At 36.8% G+C, this 14,801-nt stretch overlaps 2 pseudogenes; both read right to left on the bottom strand.

Annotated features, from left to right (window-relative positions):
• Nucleotides 1–302: 302 nt before the first annotated feature.
• LOC149192980 (soluble inorganic pyrophosphatase 6, chloroplastic pseudogene) lies at nucleotides 303–5,685 on the bottom strand (annotated as a pseudogene).
• Nucleotides 5,686–5,917: 232 nt separating this feature from the next.
• Nucleotides 5,918–6,663, bottom strand: LOC149192979 (soluble inorganic pyrophosphatase 6, chloroplastic pseudogene; annotated as a pseudogene).
• Nucleotides 6,664–14,801: the final 8,138 nt, after the last annotated feature.

Raw genomic sequence — 14,801 nt, 5'->3', positions numbered from 1 at the left:
TCTTATAATGATTCTAGTTCATGATCCCATCTAAATAATATCGCTTTCAATGCCAGTGATCCATATCCATTTGCTTTCATCAATAAACTTACCGAGATTCCCGACATTCTCCGCACCAAACATCGATCAATGGAAACTTAAGATGATTTGATTTACTTAGAGTAGAGGGGTCACGAAATTTGGAATTTCGTTAAGGTAATGAGAAAATCTGCCTGTGGACTCTATGCGCTGCGTGCACCTCCAGTGCGTCGCGCCAGAGGAAAAATACACTATGGGAAAACACCCAATGCGTCGTGTCGTGCCTATGCGCCGCGCAGACTTGTAAACAGAGTCTTGGTTTTCCATCTGTTGTAATCCCTAAACCAGTTTTGACTTGCAGTTAATGTGCCCGGAAAATGCTTCTCAACGTTGTTGACATCATTGACAAGTGGCGCCCTTGGATCATCAATAGAAATAGCAACAATTTTCCAATCCAATACACCTTCATCAACCATTGCTAAAGCAGCTAATGGCTTCACTTTGGGTACTCTTCCAATTTTAGCCTGCCTTTCCCCAATCTTCACTACATTAACTAGATCATTGTCATCAAATGCTCCTTTAACTTTTGCATTTGCAATAGATGAATATTTCCATGTTCGTGGAAGCAATCCATAGTTCCAATTCATGTTATATGGGTAATATCAAAGTTTGCCCTTTTTAGTGTTTTGATTGATTGGAAGTTTTCCCTTTTTGTAATAAAATGTATCTTCAGTTGCAACTTCTATTTTTGCTCCTGTTTCCTTTGGTATTTTAGCCACAAAATTGATAACCCCATCTCCTAATTGCAATGAAATATCATGCCAAGGTGATATCTTCTTCCCAGTGTTCTCAAAAGAAGAAAACTCTGTAATCCAGAGTTTGTGGCTTATTCTCTCAACTCTGCTTTGGGCATTTTATATCATCATTTTTCTGATTAACTGAATGATGGATTTCTATTTGTCTTATAGGGTATAGTGCTGCTAAAGCTAAAATATGGCTACCATTAAAGAGCTATAGAACTTGAAACATTTTGACATATTTATTACAAAAACACATTTGATGATTTCTTCTTCAAAACAAGGGTTTTGAAGAAGAATCACTCTCGAGCATTATGGATGATGAAATTTTACAATGGAAACTGATTTGGAACCTCTTATGCGGGTGCTGGTATTATTTGGAAATTTGAAAACTAAATCGACAAAACCCAAAAACTCTAAAAGACTCTTTGCTGACCAAACAACCATCCATGACTATGAATGACTGAAACATTGACTTCGATGAGTTTTGATGAACTTTAATGGTCAGACACACACCAGCAGGTACATGACATGAGGGAAAAGAAAAACAAGACCCTTCTGATAGATAATCTATTCTTTCTAACGGAATGCAACCGGACATGGAATGGATGAGACACCTAAAGATGAAATGTAAAAGGAGTTTTTGATCTCTGACGGAGGGCTAAACCGACCGACTCTAACATTGGCTCCAATGGGGATGGTAGCTCTAGCTCCTTGGAGGTGCTAGGAACTGTAGATCTTTGGGTGAGCAGACAATGCCTTCGTCCATTGGGCTATGGAGTCATTATCTCGACAAACATCACAAGAATTTGACTCCTTTATTGACTGAAACTTGACTCAAGACGACTTAATTATGAAACCAACATGACTAAAAAACTGACTCAATGCAAAAGGAAATGACTCATGAATGACTTAACTAAACAAGAACTCACAAAACTTGTTCAATGGCAGCAGTCCATCAAGATTTGAGGGTTTCAAATTATGATGACAGCCACCTACATACTAATGCAATATGTACAATCATGTATAGTGTGCCTTCCAATGTAACCAATCAAGTAGATACCTCCTTGATTGATTCTCCTAATCAGATCTCCTGGTCAACAACAGATATTAGTAACTGGGCATCCAAAAACATAATTGACCATGATTTTCTTCATCACTGAATACTGCAATAATCACCTTCACTGTTGGATGTAACAGATTTGCCAGAGGATCTTGAAAAACATGAAGTCTTTCCTCATGGTAAAAGAGCAAGGTGTCTTTCTCCTTTGTTTCTAATCTTCCTTCATAATGTACTTCAGTATGTTCCTGGTCCTCAAAAAATTCTAAACAAGTAGATGAGAAGATCTCCTATTCAAAGAACATTTCAAAACATGAAACATAGGAAGAAGAATCTGAAATGGAATCTTGAATGGTCTGATCTTCTGTAGTATGAATATAGTTTTGCTCATTTTCATATGATATGACATCTAGATTGTCATGTTTCTCATTACATTCATCACTCGTAAGAAAAGAAACTTCAGATGTTTCGTGAAACTCAAGCATGAAATTTCTATCATCTACCAACGATTCATCCAAGGAAACTTTTTCACTTACTTGAACGAAGATCTCGTCTTCTTTTTCATAGAGGGAATGAGCTACCTCCTCATGAAGATCTAGTTTTGATGAGATAAGGGAAGTTAGGTCTATAACTCTGTTTTCTCCATTTGAGCCAGCCTCAACCATGCAACTCTCTTTTTCCTCATCACATTCTGTCTCTCGATCTAATCTATCATCCCCATTATTTGAGATGGGAACATCATTTTCCTACATATCATCTTTTATTTCAACCAGATCTGAAATAAAACTTCTCCTTTCATCATTTTTAGCCATATGGACATCTTCAACCTGATGATATATAAAGCTACTTACAGGACTATCATCCTTTTCAGAAAAGGAAGAAGTTTCACCATCACTTTCTTGACCATGTGCACACTACAGATCTGCTTTAACTGGAGCTGTAACATGACCGTTCAAGAGTTGATCTATCTCATCTTCAGATAGAGGAGATAATACTTTTTGTTTTCTTTTTCTCAAATAGTGATTGTCTTCATTAATTTCAAGTGAAAGAGTATACAGATTTTCCTCATACTGCTAATCCATTTCATGTAATTCCTGTTGACTGCTAGGATGAAAAATTCCTTCATCTTCCATCGTACTAAGATCTTGACCCTGCAGCAAATTTTCATGATCGTCTTTATGCTGCTGAAATGGATTTTCATATAGGGCTTCCATGATGTCTTCATCCATGAAATTATCATCCTCATAATATTTTTTAAGGCTTTCAATAAAAGTAGAAGCATGTTTGCAACAGTCATGAAATAAATTTAATGATGGATAAGAGTCATTATACCTCTCAAAGAACATAGCATGGAAATCCTTTAAACAGTAAATACAAGTAGGCGGTAAACTTTCATACCAAGATTGGGCTTCACCTTCCAGAGTGGCCAGGAATATCTTCATCAAGCAATGTTTAGGAAAATCAACCTTCCACTTGTGAATGTGCATGTGAAATCTAACCAGATGTAAAGCAGCATCCTTCCTACCATCATCTTTAAACATAGGAAAATTCTTTGACCAGTCTACCTTCGGAATTTTATTCAGAAAACCTGGGATGTGATCTCAGCTCATGGGAGCATATCTTCTTGGAACCCGCTCCATTTTGCAAATCTCAAAGCTACTGATCTCTCTGCAGTGGAGTCACCATGAAGGATTGATTGCTAGATTCATCAGTGAATTGAGTCACCAGGTGAATGATTTCAACCTTCTTATGTCTGATCATTGTTCACCATCAACAATCAGCTCTGAAATTGAGATATGTACTGGGGCAAGACAATCTACCAGAAAACCATTTTCATCCCTAGTGGAGTCGCCATTATGTTAGAGCCTAAATCTGCCTTAGGCTAAGGAAGGAAAAATTCAGGGTAACCACAAACCACGCTCAGCCTCGTAGCTAGCCCTACGAGGACAGGAGAGGGCTCTCTCCAGGTCACACTCAGTAAAAATACATAATAGGGTCTGAGATGACTCAACATGAATACTGATTTTAAGCTAGTAAATAGATATGAAAGAGGTAATTTGTTGAATGACTAAAATTTTCTGGGTTGTATGGGACCAACAGGACCGCATGAGCTGGGAAATTAAATCAAAGACATAGAATATTTCATGAGGCTAGATAAGCAGGAGGTTTAGCAATCAGATCAAAGTAATATGGAGTGGAAAGACTGCTGAGAAAACTAAAAGTGGCATACACATGAATTCTTTTCAGACAAAAGAAGAGACACAGAGGATGAATGCTTTCCAAGGCAGAGAAATAAATTGGATTCTACCTTTCCTACTTAAAAACATTCAACTGGAAATGACTATGAATAAAATGCAAAACACAACAAGTTACATATGAAACAGAGAAGAAACATATTGCTAAACTCACACCACATGAATCTCATGAATCAGAGCTGCATCACTTTTATTAATCTCCTGGCCAAGCTATACAGTGAATAGCTGAGTTTTCTCTCCCACCGTTTCCTAGAAATTCCAACCCCTCACAAATGATTTTTCATACAATAAATAAACTCAATTTGTGGGAAAACAAATCGATGAAAAATAGGGAGCTGGAAAACAAATCGATGAAAATAGGAAAAGAGCTGTCCATATGTTCTGGAGACAGAACATCGTTACATTATTCCATTTGAAAATCTCTGTTGACCAATGGAAAGGCGTAAACTGTAACTGTAGACCCTTTGAATCATAACTAAAGTCTAAATATAGGAAATTGAATCCTATTTCTCTGCCCTGGTGGATGTCTTTGTTTTAAATTTAGGCGTGCTTTCCTATTTTACATTTTCCATTTGAATAAAAACTTAATTTTTAAATGAAAATGGATTTTATAGTCCATCCTTCTTGTCATTGGATAATATTTGACCTGTTTAACAAACTTTTCTAATTTTGACACACTACCATACTCTCGAATTCCTTGTAACTCAGCAGTTTCCATACAATTGGAAGCCTTCTTACTATGAGCATCTTCTTGCACATTACTCAAAGATATGCATGGGTCGCAGCCCTCTTCTGCTCTTGAAGTTTCGCATCATTTTTTCAGTCTGTTTACTGTTGTGGCAACAATCAATGTTTTCCTGAGGCTGCTGATCCAGAACATCGCGATCAAGAAATGCTTCACTGATACTTGCTCTCATAGTAATGTCTATATAAGTGATGTTGCAATTTTCTTCAGCTTCTCCCTTAAGGAAACAAGACACCTGTTTCTTATAAGAGGCTTGTGAATACTGTGTAAGACTTTCTGCAAGGTTAATCATCTCCTGATCGATATCTCGCACTCTCTTCGAAATCTATTGCACATCATGAATCAAGGTACAAAGATTTGCAAAGTTTCCTACTTTAGTAATATCCTGGAACTCATTTTAACAACGTTCCGTGATCACTTCAGAAGGTGGAATTGCTTTCTGACCAGAAGTCTTTCTTCTAGACTCATTTTCAAGGATTCCTTCATCTGTCTTGCCTGTTTGAATAAAAACCAATTTTTTTTATAACAAAAATGCCTTTGACCGAAGCCTTAGCCTTTAGTGAAGGAAAAATACAACAAAAATTTGTTTATCAACAGTTCTCCGCTTTCAATAGTTTGTAAGATACTTGGTGACCAGAGCACCAACCAGCGACATGAATTGGATTGCATAAGAGTGCCAACATTTCATCTGTGCAGTCGCAGTTCTTATAATGATCCCAGTTCACGATCCCATCTAAATAATATCGCTTTCAATGCCAGTGATCCATATCCATTTGATTTCATCAATAAACTTACTGAGATTCCCGACATTCTCCGCACCAAACATCGATCAATGGAAACTTAAGATGATTTGATTTACTTAGAGCAGAGGGGTCACGAAATTTGGAATTTCGTTAAGGTAATGAGAAAATCTTCCTGTGGACTCTGTGCATTGCGTGCACCTCCAGTGCGCTGCGTCGATTCTGTGTGCCGCGCCAAAGGAAAAATACACTATGGGAAAATGCCCAATGCGTCGCATCGTGCCTATGCACCGCGCCTGCTCCTAATGCACCGCACAGACTTGTAAACAGAGTCTTGGTTTTCCATCTGTTGTAATCCCTAAACCAGTTTCGAATTGCAGTTAATGTGCCCGGAAAGTGCTTCTCAACGTTGTTGACATCATTGACAAGTGGCGCCCTTGGATCATCAACAGAAATAGCAACAATTTTCCAATCCAATACACCTTCATCAACCATTGCTAAAGCAGCTAATGGCTTCACTTTGGGTACTCTTCCAATTTTAGCCTGCCTTTCCCCAATCTTCACTACATTAACTGGATCATTGTCATCAAATGCTCCTTTAACTTTTGCATTTGCAAGAGATGAATCTTCCCATGTTCGTGGAAGCAATCCATAGTTCCAATTCATGTTATATGGGTAATATCGAAGTTTGCCCTTTTTAGTGTTTTGCTTGATTGGAAGTTTTCCCTTTTTGTAATAAAATGTATCTTCAGTTGCAACTTCTATTTTTTCACCTGTTTCCTTTGGTATTTTAGCCACAAAATTGATAACCCCATCTCCTAATTGCAATGAAATATCATGCCAAGGTGATATCTTCTTCCCAGTGTTCTCAAAAGAAGAAAACTCTGTAATCCAGAGTTTGTGGCTTATTCTCTCAACTCTGCTTTGGGCATTTTATATCATCATTTTTCTGATTAACTGAATGATGGATTTCTGTTTGTCTTACAGGGTATAGAGCTGCTGAAGCCGAAACAGGGCTACCATTGAAGAGCTGTAGAACTTGAAACATTTTGACATATTTATTACAAAAACACATTTGATGATTTCTTCTTCAAAACCAGGGTTTTGAAGAAGAATCACTCTCGAGCATTATGGATGATGAAATTTTACAATGGAAACTGATTTGGAACCTCTTATGCCGGTGTTGGTATTATTTGGAAATTTGAAAACTAAATTGACAAAACCCAAAAACTCTAAAAGACTCTTTGCTGACCAAACAACCATCCATGACTATGAATGACTGAAACATTGACTTCGATGAGTTTTGATGAACTTTAATGGTCAGACACACACCAGCAGGTACATGACATGAGGAAAAAGAAAAACAAGACCTTTCTGACAGATAATCTATGCTTTCTAACAGAATGCAACCGGACTTGGAATGGATGAGACACCTAAAGATGAAATGTAAAAAGAGTTTTTGATCTTTGACGGAGGGCTGAACAGACCGACTCTAACAGTTTCTATTATTGGGAGCAAATGATTTCGTTTCAAAATTTATTTTCCTTTGTTATTGCTTTGATTGACTAGAATTTTCAAAATTCTCTTTGTTTGTCTTAAGATTATTTGCACAAGCTTGTGAGTTGGATTCTCCCTTTACATTTTCATAAAAAAAGGCTTGATTTCCTGGAAGGGGATCTTTGATTGTTAAGAATATTGTCGAATATCTTAGAGTTATCTTGAAATCTTAGTTTGTTATCCTTTTATGCTAATTCACTTTCTAGTATACTTACCTCAACCTATTTTTCTCCTTTCTTCTTTTCCAATTGTGTTATTGATGATATTTTGTTTAACTCATTTTATTGTCCTTCAAATACTTGAAGTTTTTCCTCATATTTTTTGTTTGACTTTTCAAGATCATACTTCAGAGAGATGATATCTACTTCAAGTCCTTCAAAATATCTGGTTATTTCTTTAAGTTACATGGTTGTTGCATCTTCTTTAGTTACCTTCTTTCCAAGTTCATTTCCCAATGAAGTAACTATATCCTCCAACGTTTGGCATTGATATTCCTTTTCCTTATATTGTTGCTTCATTCCTTCTTCAATTTTGCTTCCTTCTTCTAGTCGAGTATTTAACCTAATAATTTCTTCTTTATAAGAACTCTCCTTTTCATCAAATAGTTGTAATAACTTTTGATTGTCTCTATTTTTAGTTGTGAGCTTCAGTCTCTTCTTTTAGAGCCAGTATTTTTTAGTTTGGTTAATCTACATAATGATTACTTTCAATTCTACCCATGAGAGAAATTTCAGTTGATTTACTATCATCATCACTACTTATGCAAGGAGATATACTAGAATTAGAACAATATCCAACACCTTATGATTCTTGATCACTATATTCCTCATTCTTGACCAAAAGAAAATGAAGTGCTCCTGAATCTAAATATTTTCTTATATCTTTTAATACAATTTTTCCTTAATCCATGAATGCAGATATTGCCATGACATAAGATAAATCATTGTCACTTCTTTCCTCGTCCTCTTCCTTTATGTTTCTTTATTCTTGTTTTTCCATCCCATTGTCCCTGATCCACCCTCAAGTTGCTAATCTTCTACTAGAGTGATGTACTCCGATACCAATTGTTAGAAATACTAAGGGGGGTGAATGAATATTTCATTCCGGATTCAAACTTTACCTAGACTATTCTTTCATATAGCAATTTATCATCATTACAATGTTATAGATTATAGATTATTCAATAAACCTTAAGAAATATTCTGAATAAAATGATGTAAACCATCAAACACATCATCACATCAATCACATATAGACACCGAGATTTTAGATGGAAACCCAATATTGGAGAAAACCACCGCAGATTTCGTCTTTGTATTCTTCTTTTATTATAAAGAAAATTCTTTTCCATATTGGTCTTGTACTAACATAGACTCTTTTCAGCATGTAGGATCCTACCTGCAGAAGGCTATAACCTCCATTTATTCTCCAACACCCATTGGAAGGGAGCTACTATCCCCTAATCAATTTTATCAGCTCCTACTGGAAGGAAGCTCTAACTCCCTTACTGAAGTCTAAAATCCTCGACTCTTTTGTGGACCATGCTTCAAATTTTCCACATTGAATCCACCTTTAAATCTACCATCAAACAACCTGTAGGCCAACTTCATTGTATTTTCAACTGGACCCACACCTTGAAATAATATCAAACCAATATACCAAAATAAATACTAAACTGAATCATTGTACCAATGAATACAATTGAATCGTTAAATCAATATTCAATCACAACTGAATACGCTGCAACTAGATTAGTCCAATATCCCAATACTGCCAATACCGAATTTGAATATGAACATGACAATCACCAGATCACTGAAGTAAGTCAATATCCAAATGAAAACCCAGTCAAAATGCCCAATATCAATCATTGAAGTCAAGCCAATATCTCAATACTACCAATACCAAATTTGAATATGAACATGCCAATCACTGGATCATTAAAGTAAGCCAATATCCAAATTCAAAACAAGTCAAAATGCCCGATATCAATCATTGAAGTCAAGCCAATATTCCCTTTCAACTTGCTATCATAATCATCATTGTCAAGCATCAAGTAGATCCAACCATAATATTGCTATGTAATACAATCATCCATCACAATTTGTCATAAGCCAACCTAACTCAAAGACTCATCAAGCCAACAAAGTACTTTCATAAATGAGAAGGGACAATCTATCCAATACCAAGTCAGTACTAAGACATATCTTATTCAAGTCACAATCCTTGTTAGATTCCAAGCCAAATACTGTCAGATACAAACCAATAACAAAGATACAAAATGTTAAATACTATGACAAAATAACAAGAAGATCTCATGCCCATCAATCCTTGACTGATTACAAGGCATCATCCATCACATATCTAGCCATAAATCCTATCATAAGCCAAGTGAACATCCTTCATAAAAAAAAATCACTGTCGCAGTCTGTGTCAAGTTAAGATGATCACTACCAAGTGACAAACTACTAATATCAATTCCAATTTTAGTATGTGGAATCTTTGTCAAGAACCAATCTCATCGAATCACATCAACATGAAGTTTCTAACAAAAATAGAAATGTATAAGAAACAACATATATGACACCTACTTCAATATAGATCAAAGTATTAGTCAATCTCAAAGTATTATGCTCAAGTCAATCATCAAGCACTAGAGTTGTCATAACCCCAGTGATTGTCAAATCCCACTACATCAAGAACCTTTATGAAGTTGACCATATGCAAAAAAAAGTAGCAACATGTCTCCTACTAGTACATTACACCAGTAGAAAAATGACAAAAATTTACTGTGGAGATCAACAAAATAGGCAACATAGATATTTCTAACATAGTCAACAAATCATTGAAATCAAGCAATAAGGAACAACATGAATGAAGGAATTTTGAATCAACAATTTTCTTCAAAATCTGGTCTCTGCATACACATCCTAACTCATAATATAAACCAATGTCAATTATACTGATCTTAACAAGGTACTTCCTATTTCCATTACCCAAAGACTTCACTGTAATATGTTTACTTATTCAATCAACAACATATTATATTAACTATTCAAGACACATATATTATCCGAGAAAGAAAATATCATTATTGATTCATTCTCTACAACACAAGGAATTAATAAAACAAGAATCCAACTTCCATTCACTATGAGATTCAAGGACATATGAATCATTGTTGATACATATTGTCTACATTTTCTTTACTAGACATGGATTAGTTCATTATTAGAATGTTAGTGTAGGTACAGAATTCATTGTGCAATGTCAACAAAGACAGCTCTAGATATATAAGACTAGTCACGAAACAAATCTCAAGCTTTTGTCCCTACATACACTATATTTGTTACACAACATTTTGTCACTGTCCCTGTACTCCCTGTCTACGATCCTAGAGGACCTCTACATTGTACCCAACATGCTTTCCCATCATGGAGAAACTCCCAGTATGTCCCTCTTCATGAGCATAAGAATTCCCCTTTGCATCATTTGCCAAGAATCTTCCTTCTATCCTAGTTTACAAGACCAATGCTACTGACCAGTTTTCTCCTCACGCCGATTTACAGAGGTTAAAACTAACCCTCGTGCCGATTGGATCAACTGAGCCCTTTTCTAGTCGCGTCGCTCCTATTTTGGAAGGTTTTTTAAATAAGGAGCTGAAGCTTCCATGTCTAGAATCTTCATAACAGAAGTCTAGTAGATGGTTGGGCTAGATAGAGCCGAGGAAATCAACTTGGGCTCCTTTCCCCTATTAGGATGGAACAACCTCAAGAGATAAGACCTTCTCCCATGATGAGAGGAACCATCTCCCATCCATCCAAGCTATATACACCTCTCTTTTCCCAAGCAAAAACTAGTTGGATTTTTAAAGCACATGTGAATAGCCAACAAGTCATTTATAGCGTATAGCTTTCTAGTGTGTGTTTGAGGGAGAATAGTGTGATTTTGGTTTTGTTTGAGACTAGAGGGAAAGAGGCTCTGAACTTCCATTTGTTGCAGCTATCCATGAAGTGCTAATAGAAGTGTGGGAACTCGGATACGTCAGAGGAGACCAGCAACGTCAAGGCACTGGTTGTAATCTCTTTCTGATTTATATTAATGCAACTATCAAATGATTTCCTACATGAAGTGTGATTTTACATCTTTATGGCTTAATGTTCCTTGACCTATTAAGTAGGTTGAATACAATGTTGCATGTTTTCATGTTTATTTTTGTTGTTGTTTGTTTGTTTCAGACATTCGAAGGAAGGAAATAAAAGATAACTGGAGTGAGGAAGCAAGATCATCACCAAGTGGATTAACATTCTAGGATGTAGGCCCTCTTAATTGATTTTGGGAGCATGCAAACTTATAGCAAGAATAGTTTTTCCTTTCAAGCTTGTGAGAACATGAAACTGAATCCAAGCAGAGTTCTCCATGGTTCAAGCTTGTGTAAAAAGGTACCCATGCCCAATTTACATCTTCTGATTGCCGTTTTTATTAGTTTATTTCTGCTAGACGAGCCTTGATTGTTTTATTCCATCGTCACCATCTCTTTGGCCGATCATATGCTTTCACTTGGTTGTTTTTTCCTCTCCTAAGGAACCATAGCAATGGGTGGTTTTATTAGCCAGCCTCTTGACCATTACATGTTTTGAGCAGTTCCTCCATTACCGAAACCAGTTGCTACCCTTTATACCACTGGTTCCTCTAGGATGAGTCACCTTTAAGCTCTTTTCTGACTCGTAAAAGATGAAAATATTGCCAAGTGTTTTTCCCTTTTTGACTCGTAAAAGAGAATAAAATTGGTTGTCTTCTTTCAAGCTCTTTTTCTACTCTTCAAAAATGAAAATATTGCTGAGTTCTTGACATTTTGAACTCGTAAAAGGCTATGAATCATCGTGTACCTAGTATATGTTTACACTGTTTTTGGGCCGGGATGCACTATTTACAAAAAAGGTACTCCTTTACTGAAATGGTCAAGCGGTTTTCTCGAGCATTGTTTTCTACCTTTTCGGGCTCGAAAGACACAAATATACGAAAAGGGACCATGTGGGGTTTTCTTTTCCGTGTCTTTTTCAAACTCTCTAAACATGAAAATGATACCAAGTTATACCTTTGTCGGACTCGTTAAAACATTAAACGACATTGGATTTGTCGCCATGACGAATGTTAGCTTCTCCTTCCTAGGGCTCATTAAACTTACTAGGTCTGATTTATTCGAAGGATGAACTTACAATGGAAGCATATGCTATCCCCTTCAAGCTTGTGATAAAAGATAATTGGGGTACTTGCCAGAAATGGTGGTGGAAAATTTGGGAATTCAATTAGTCGTGTCGAAAGCTCACTCTTGAACATGGCACTTTCTACTTCGTGTCGAGATGGGGTATCTTCCTTTTAATTTGACCTTCTTGGGTTGGGCCGCTCATTTTTTCCTTCCATTTGATCTCTACCACACCTCATGACCACTGATCCTATGCATCCAAGACCTACCAAACTCTAGAATCGTGTCACCAATATGTTCAAGAGTTAGTCCTTCTACAGTTACACTTACTCTTGATTCTCTGTATCGTCTGAAATCATTTGCATCCCTTTGTCTCGTGTCAATGATGTGGGATACATGATGACCCTCCTTCGACACAATCTCTTCTTGTCGACTTTAGCTCATTACCTAGGAAGTTGGCCAAGAGGCTCCCTTCCAGTACCTTAGATCTTGCATGCCCCAATGGAAAGTTCTTCGCACTCGACGACAAGTTCATGTCATTAGCTTTTGATAAGGTGATTTCATGGGTGTTCGACATCAGTTCCTTTATTCACATTCTATGAACTATGCTGCCAATACCTTGAGAGCCATTTTCATTATTGGTGGTCTCTCTCACGCTTGTTATGGTTCACATCATTGACCAGTAATCAAGTGACTTCGTATAATTTTCTAGTTCAACACATTCATTCACATGTTAGATTTTGTACTTTGATTGGGTCGTTTGGAGTGCAAGACCCTGGGATAAGATTACATAAGTACAAGTTGCAAGGCGATGTGACATGGTCATGTTGATATACATGTCTCTTTCAAATGGATGGCTACGACCATAGCATGAGTTGTTATATGTAATCCTTCTCATTATTGGATGTCTATGACCATACCTTGGTTTCATTATGATCCATTCTACTAGATGGCTACGCTAATGCCTTGGATCCATTTACATGATCATTCTCTAGATGGCTATGTCCATACCACGATTCATGTATCATTATTCAGACTTTTCAGCGATGTATATGTATCTATTCTTGCTTGTAGGCTTTTTGATGATGGACTTAGGTTCCCTACTTCCACTTGTAAAGCATTTCACCACTCACTCTAGTTCGACCTTCACGCTTTATGGGCATTTGTTGCACAAAATTTTGTCACTATACCTGTACTCCCTGTCTATGATCTTGGAGGACCTCTACAGTGTACCCGGCATGGTTTCCCATCATGAAGAAACTCCCAGTATGTCCCTCTTCATGAGCAGAATAATTCCCCTTTGCATCATTTCCCAAGAATCTTCCTTCTATCCTAGCTTACAAAACCGACGCTACTAACCAGTTTTATCCTTGCACCGATTTACAGAGGTTAAAACTAACCCTCGCACTGATCAGATCGATCGAGCCCTTTTCTAGTAGCATCGATCCTCTTTTGGAAGTTTTTTTAAATAAGGAGCTGAAGCTTCCATATCTAGAAGCTTTGTAATGGAAGTTTGGTAGATGGTTGGGCTGGATAGAGCTGAGGAAATTAGTTTGGGCTCCTTTCCCCTATTAGGATGGAACAACCTCAAGAGATAAGACCTTCTCGCATGATGAGAGGAACCATCTCCCATCTATCCGAGCTATATAAGCCTCTTTTTTTCCCAAGCAAAAGGTAGTTGGAGTTTTCAAGCAAGTGTGAATAACTAACAAGTCATTTATAGCTTATAGCTTTCTAGTGTGTGTTTGAGGGAGAATAGTGTGGCTTTGGTTTGGTTTGAGACTAGAGGGAAAGAGACCTTGAACTTCCATTTGTTTTGGCTATCGATGAAGTGCTAATAGAAGTATGGGACCTAAGTACATCGAAGGAGACCAGCAATGCCAAGGCACCAGTTGTAATCTCTTTTTGATTTATATTAATGAAACTATCAATTGATTTCCTACATGAAGTGTCATTTCACATCTTTATGGCTTAATGTTCCTTGACCTACTAAGTAGGATGAATACAATATTGCATGCTATCACGTTTGTTATTGTTGTTGTTTTCTTGTTTAAGGTATTTGAAGGAAGGAAATAGAAGGTACCTGGAGTGAGGAAGTAGGATCATCACCGAGCGGAATAGTGTTTTAAGAGGTAGGCCCTCTTGATTAATTCTAGGTTAAGGAGATTTTCCATAAAAATTTTGTTCGTGGCTAGACCCACTTTCTCGGGCTAGATGAATTGTTTGTGTCCGCACTAAGAATTTACTTGCACCACAATATTAAGTCACACAAATTTTTTCTATAAATCCTCTCTACAACATATATATCTTTGCATACAACCTTCAATTAATTTTCAAATCAACTAAGTCATTTGAGCCACATTGCTACTGTTCTAAAAGGACATTCTCTGCATCTAAATATCATTAGACCAAGTCTCAAAGGT

The sequence above is a fragment of the Pinus tabuliformis genome, chromosome 2_2 (genome assembly GCF_031772625.1).
Source record: "Pinus tabuliformis cultivar Carrire ecotype Pingquan chromosome 2_2, CPIR1, whole genome shotgun sequence".
Taxonomy (NCBI): Eukaryota; Viridiplantae; Streptophyta; class Pinopsida; order Pinales; family Pinaceae; genus Pinus; species Pinus tabuliformis.
The sequence above is the reverse complement of the archived record's forward strand: the minus strand, read 5'-3'. Positions and strand labels throughout refer to the sequence as shown.